We start from the raw sequence: 7,045 nt of genomic DNA, 5'->3' as shown, positions 1-7,045 counted from the left end.
AGGGTGCAAATACAGTTTGGCTACATAGCAAGACCTACTGTCTCTTGTTAGATAAGACAGGAATAAAGGCCCCTGCCCAAGTAGGAGAGTCAATTTTAGGGCTATATTTCAGAGTCAGACATCATAATAAACTACCAGAGGATTAGCCTCTGGAACTGATGGGGCTTTCAGCAACTTCCTCTTTGCGTCATTAGAAAATTATACCCTGTAGATACGATTCTGGACCCTTTTGGAGGTGCGCTTTCACTCATGTGAAGACACCTCGGCTGACCTCTGCCCCTAGCTACAAGGCTGTTGGGGGGGAGGCAGGATAAGGCATGGCCTTCCAGCTCACCAGTTGAACTGCCAACTCTATAAAGAGTTTAATGATAGAGTTTTCAGAAGTAGATTGTCAAAGTTATATTCCAAGTTACCTCTTTGTAAACTTGTACCTCCAACCTCTGAAACTCCACCGGTTTTTGTTAGCAGTCAAGAATATTAATGGTTTGTGTGCCCTGGGACAGCACCAATATTGAATACTTAAGAATCCCTATGATCAATGTCCCTGTGACTCAGAACTCATTCAAGAAAACATTACTTAACAGCAACAAATATCATAAGGCTTTGAGGTATAGTAAATTTTCAAAATTCACCAAAAATCATTCAGTTAGAAAGTGGCAATGACAGGATTCAAAACCTCAAACTCAGATAAATCAATTTCAGATAATTTAAGACTGAGAGAACTTATCTGTGGGTTCCCTACTGATTCTGTTGTACTTAACTGCCATTGAGTCAATTCTGACACATAGTTTCCAAGGAGTAGCTAGGGGGCTTGAACTTGTGTTTCACAAGTCCAGTGCTCATCCTACAGTACCACCAGGAGTCACTACTGATTCTTGTTGTTGATAAATGCCGTCAACTTGGTTCCGACCCATAGGAACCCGGTATAGGGTTTGCAAGGAGCAGCTGGTGATACTGAACCATTGAATGATTCTAGCAAGATACTTTTCTTGAACTTTGTGGTGCTTAAAGTATGTGGGGCTTTTGTTGTTGTTTTGATTTCTCCAACAGAGTATGCAGGAGAAATGTGAAATAAATGAAATTAATTCTAAAAATTGCTACAATTTTGTATTATTCCCATCTTTTTTCTGTTTTTCTGAAATCTGCTTGGTTTTCCTTCATGGCACATGTAGCTGTTGAGTTCTGCTGGTCAGCTGGTGGATTCATGTTATCTCTATTCTGGCTTCATTTTTGTGGTCCTTTTACCCAATTTCCCCTTTATTTATCTTCATAGCACTGTCTTGCTGCTTCTGAGGTTCACTGTATCTTCATACAGAAATGCATAACTGCCTTTTTAATCCTACATACCCACTTCAATTTGGGTGGTGAGGTGCTTGCTCTTATATATTTTCACTAAAACATTTTAGAGTGCTTCTAAACTGCTTCTAGATTTTGCTACTTTCAGAGCTCACAAGCTAGCCCAGTATAAAAGTGAAATAGTTTTCGTGGTGTTATGGGATAATGTACTGGACTGCAAGGTTGGTTTGAACTTCAAGGTCTGTGGTTCAAACTTACCAGTCCTTCCTCAGAAACCCTGTACCAGGAACACTATGAGTCAGAAGTCAATGGCATTTAACAACAACAACAACAACATTTAAACATCATGCTCTTAGTTGTCAGAATGGCCTATAGAGTTGTGGAGTGGACTGATAACTGCAAAGTCAGTCCACTATCCTATTCTCAAAAACCCTATACAGGCCCACTATGAGTTAAAACTGACTCCATGGAAATTAACAACAAAGGCCTGGGGATTTCATTATCACCAACAGACACCAGGTCCAGTAAACCATGTTTTTCACAGAACAATGGATATTCTTTAGCCTACAATGTGACTTCTCCCAAAAAAAAGATTCCCAAGACAGTCTACCTGAAAAGTAAACTAGAAATCCAATTAAGAGTATTAAACTTATACAGAAAGCTTGTAAGCCCATCTTCAGTCTATAACTGATTACAATACTAAAAGGGATTCTACAACTTGCCCAGTAAAATAGGCTTCCTGCAGAGCCTTTATAGTGTATAGGACCTTAGGTGAAATCCTGAGCTCCATCCAGACAGAACCTTATGAGGTGAGATATTCCCACTTGAAGGGACAAACAGACCAGCTTGGAACAACTAGCAGAAAAAAAATACTTCTTGAAAGACAAGCAGGAAAACTCAAAAATAAAAATGGCAGTCTGATTGGCTACTATAAGACCAAGCAAGTTGTTCACTGGGAAGCCATCAAGGCAAGCAATCAAGTCCCAAACACGCCTCCAAGACTGGAACTCAAAGGGAACACAGAAGGAGGCATGTAATTTTGCTGGAGGCCATGTTGGTCTGCTTGTGAGTGGAAGAAAGGGAAAGGATGCAATGAAGATATGGGCTGAGTTTGACCACATCCCATTGACCTGGAAACGAGAGAGAGAAGAGCAAAGAAAACTGGTTGGTCTGAAGTGTGGTGAGACCTGGGGACTCATGAGGACAAGGACATAGCCATGGAGGGCTAGATCTGAAAACAGAGCATGCAGCTAACATGAAGTGAGGAGAAATGCATAAGAATGCCCAAACTTGTAGATAGTACCTATTTGACCTAATTTTGATGGCTTGATGATCAGATCTCAACTTGTTGTTGTTATTAGGTGCCATTGAGTCAGTATTCAACAGAATGAAGCACTGACCGGTCCTGGGCCAACCTCATAATCGTTGCCACACTTGAGCCCATTGATGCTGCTGCTTTGCCATTCCATCTTGCTAGGGGTCTTCCTCTTTTCCCTGACCCTCCACCTTATCAAACATGATATTCTTCTCCAGCGACTGGTCTCTCCTGACAATTTCTGAAGTATGAGAGACGAAGTATGGCCATCCTGGCCTCCAAGGAGCACTCTGGCTGCACTTCTTCCAACACAGATCTGTTGGTTCTTTTGGCAGCCCATGGCACTTTCAATATTGTCCTTCAACACCATAACTCAAAAGCATCAACTAGAGGAAGATTAAAAAAAAAAATTGATAAAGAAAATAAGTGTAAATTACTACAATATGATGAGATATGACCTATACTTATGGATGTAGTAGCTCAAAATACCAACTGAGAGGCAAGGAGTCTCCACATCAAGGTTTAATCCTATCCCCTCTGTATACAGGGTTGATAGGGACAGGAAACTTAGACACTGACAACCTAAAATGGTGGGACTATAAAGGCATGAAGTGATTGCCTTACACGTTTTCAAGAGGGAGTTTAGTTCTAGAGTGTGCAGGGGAAGGTAAAATCCCCAATGATTAATTTTCATCTTGTCTAGACATGTCTGGTAAAAGGAGATGGGGATAAGATTCTTATGATTCAATAGTGAGTGATTGTTATCATGGCTAATTTCAATTATTACAACTATAAAGGTATAAGTTGTGTAACAAAAAACAGTGGAGTAGTTAATATTACAGTCCAGAAAGAGAGGACCCTAGGATCATCAAGGGAGAAGAGCAGCGACGCCTGAGATCAAGGCAGAGAGGTGGCTATGGAGAAATAGAGCAGATGAAGAATATAGACTAATGGAAGGAGAAAGAAAGGCTGTGTGCTGGTGACCAGGAGGCAGGCTTGCAGAATGTGCCCTTGGGTTGTCAAAATTCCTGAGTACAAACCCCCTCCCCTCCCCCCCCAAATAAACAAAAAGCAGATAGATTAGAAACAAAAACACTATTGAGTACAATGCAATGAAATGATGCATTGTAAAACCTATGTTCTCCCATGTAAGCTATCATTCAATTCACAATAAAAACCTAACAATAAAAAAATATGAAATCTAGCTGAAATATTTTACAAACTCATTTATCAGCCTAAAAAACAATCTTACAGTACAGCCAACAGAGCACTCAAACACAAATACCACTTTAAATCTCTCAACAATCTTTCACTAGTTTCAGCAACCTGAAGAGCAAAGATTTTAATATTCCCAACATTATACAAACAGTATGTGGAGCAGTTACACTAAGATTTTCTTATTTCAAAGTCTCGTCTTCTTTTTTACTGTTATAAAATTCAGTAATTCTCATGTTCCCAAACTTGTGTTGTAAAACTCACAAATGCGTGTTGTTGTTGTTAAGTGCTTTCGAGTCGGTTCTGACCCATAGCGACCCTGTACAGGGTTTCCGAGGGTGTAAATCTTTACGGGAGTAGAAAGCCTCATCTTTCTCCTGCGGAGCGGCTGGTAGTTTTGAACCGCTGACCTTAAGGTTCGCAGCCCGATTCATAACCACTACGCTACCAGAGCTCCTTTCACAAATGCGTATTGCTGGCAAATTTAACCTCTTTATGCCATAATTCAAGAAGTGATTTGATGGAAATCTTTACTTCATATCTAGTACGTTTCATAATGAACTCAACCAAATGAAAATGGAAACCTCAGTTATTAAATGCAGGAGGGACTCCCCGCCCCTCCCCCCCCAAAGGCAAAGTTTGTGTTTGCAAAAGAAATGAAGTACTTTGGAAATATCTAAGTGAAAGGATATATTAAACACTATGGTTCCTCTCCACATCTCCTTTACCTCTGGCAACTTAAAATTGAGTTTCTAAGGTTTTCTTGATTTGCTTTTCTTTTGACTGTTTATTTTTACATCACTCCATTTTAATTTGTTTCCTTGCAAGTCCTAGATGGAATTTAAATAAAAAAGAAAAAACAAAAAACAAAAAACAGGCAACCTCACAAAACACCTCCTAGACTCCAGGCTTGCTAAAACAACCACAACAAAAAAGCTGTTAAAGGCTCTATTAAGAATGGATGGCCATCTGCTTTAACCTGAACTCTCACCTTAGAAATGTAGATAAAGTAGGGTAGAGTTCCTTTCCTACCACTCTGACTGGTGCTTATGGGGAATCTGAGACCTCAGAAACTCAGGAGAGTTTTAGAATCAAACATGAAGACTTAACTCTTAAATGGCTGGTAACGCTGTATTGTGCTGGAGAAGAATAGTAAAAATCATTGTTTTAGTTGTTAGGTGTCATGGAGTCGGTACCAACCCATAGCGACCTTATGCACAGTAGAACATTATCTGTGTTGGAGGAAGTACAGTCACAATGCTCTTTAGAAGCCAGAATGACAAGACTTCATCACTCAAATTTTGAACATATTATCAGGTGGGAAAAGTCCCAGGAGGAGGACGTTATGCTAGGTAAAGTGGAGGGTCAGTGCAAAAGACAAAAACTCCCACAGAGATGGATTGGCACTGTGGCAGCATCAATGGGCTCAAGCTTAACATTGATTTTGAGGATGGTGCAGGATGGAACAGTGTTTTGTTCTGTTGTACATAAGATCACTGTCAGTTGGCATCAACTCAGTGGCACCTAGCAACAATAATAGCAACAACCTTGACTTTATTTGCCTGCACTATTTAAGGTGCAATTTGGTGCCCACCTTAAGCATCCTGGGATGTTGTAGCACATTTTTTTTCCATAAAGGAAAAAAAAATTACAAATCAGATTTGACTACTGACAGAATGTGAGGCAGAGAATGGGAACACCTGATCTAACTCACATTTTAGAAAGTTATGTTTGGTGGAGACATAAGTGCTTGGATGTTTCAGCTTCTTGGATGGTAAAGATTCAGATTTATAGTCAGTATGTTTATGCTATATCATGTGTGGTAGCACAGGATATCAAAGGAAGAAGTCTGTAGGACTGCCACCATTTTAAATGAAAAATGGCTCTTCTCCTCATGCATTGCTTTATAATGTGGCACAGATGGAAACTTGTGCTTTTCTGTTTTACTGTTTCTGTACAGTATACAGGCAATAAATATTGGTCAAATCAAGCTGTAATTTCTAAGGTTCCATATAACATATTTTACCAGTATCAGCTGGTACAGTTTATGGATCCCTGAGAGAAAGTGGCCCAGATTCCCAGGTTTTATAGGCCATTTCTAGGAGACCTCACATAAAATGGATGGGAAGCGTGGTCTATTTTTTTAATATCCATTCAGTTAATGCTTCATTTGCTTGTTACATCTTACACACTTAAATTCTTTGTTAAACAGACTCTTTGCTTCTTCAAATTCATATTTATTATTCTTTTGTATTGAATTATTTTCCATGAGTTGTAAGATTTGTTGTCTATTATGTGTTGCATGTGCTTGTTGTCTGGGTTGTCTGCGGATGAGTACACATTAGGTGAGAGCTAGAGGAAGGCCTCATCTTGAGGTGGAATGGTTACTTCACTCCCAGGATTTGGAGACAGCTTTTACTGAGTCTGAACAAAGGAATCTAAACTCTTTTTGGGGGAAAAAAGGTGTGGGGTTTTTATTTTTCAGTTATTTAATGTAATCTCTTGGTCAAGAAAATAAAAACAAAGGAGAAAAAATGATTAGTTATATGTAAACAGCAGAAGGATGAACATTTGATAAATGTGTATCATTGGCAAAACCCAATTAATGTCTAGTGAATTCTGACTATGGGGACCCAATGTGTGTCACCCAAGAACTGTGCTTCATAATGTTTTCAGGAGCTGATTTTTCAGATGTAGATACCCAGGTCTTTCTTCCATGGCACTTCTAGGTGGACAGAGTCCTCCAAACTTTCTGCTAGAAGCTGTGCACACCATTGTTTGTGCCATTAGTTCAGCAATAGAATTCTCACTCCATGTAAAACCACTATTTATCTGTCAAAGGAGGCATGCATGTAATTATGATGTAAAGAGGTTCCAGCAAAATTTCCAGAACAAGATAATCTAAGAAGAAAATCAGCCAATGAAACGCCTATGAGTCCCAGCATTCCTAGCCACAACTTTTTATTCCATTGTTTATGGAGTCGCCATGACTGGAGGACAACTAACAGCAACACCATGGGTAAAGCACCACGCAGGCATTTGATAAGAATTGTTTGATTTATTCACAACAGTCCCATAAATTGAGTGTTACAGATTTTACAGATTAAGAAACTCAGAAATACCAATGATAATGTAAAGTCACACTGCTAAGAATAGTGCATAGCTAATGAGAAGTGAAATGAGTGCCTAGGAGTCCTGGCGTGGCGCTGTGGACTAATG

The sequence above is a fragment of the Chrysochloris asiatica genome, unplaced genomic scaffold, assembly GCF_000296735.1.
Source record: "Chrysochloris asiatica unplaced genomic scaffold, ChrAsi1.0 scaffold00058, whole genome shotgun sequence".
Taxonomy (NCBI): Eukaryota; Metazoa; Chordata; class Mammalia; order Afrosoricida; family Chrysochloridae; genus Chrysochloris; species Chrysochloris asiatica.
This window is presented reverse-complemented; position numbering follows the sequence as displayed.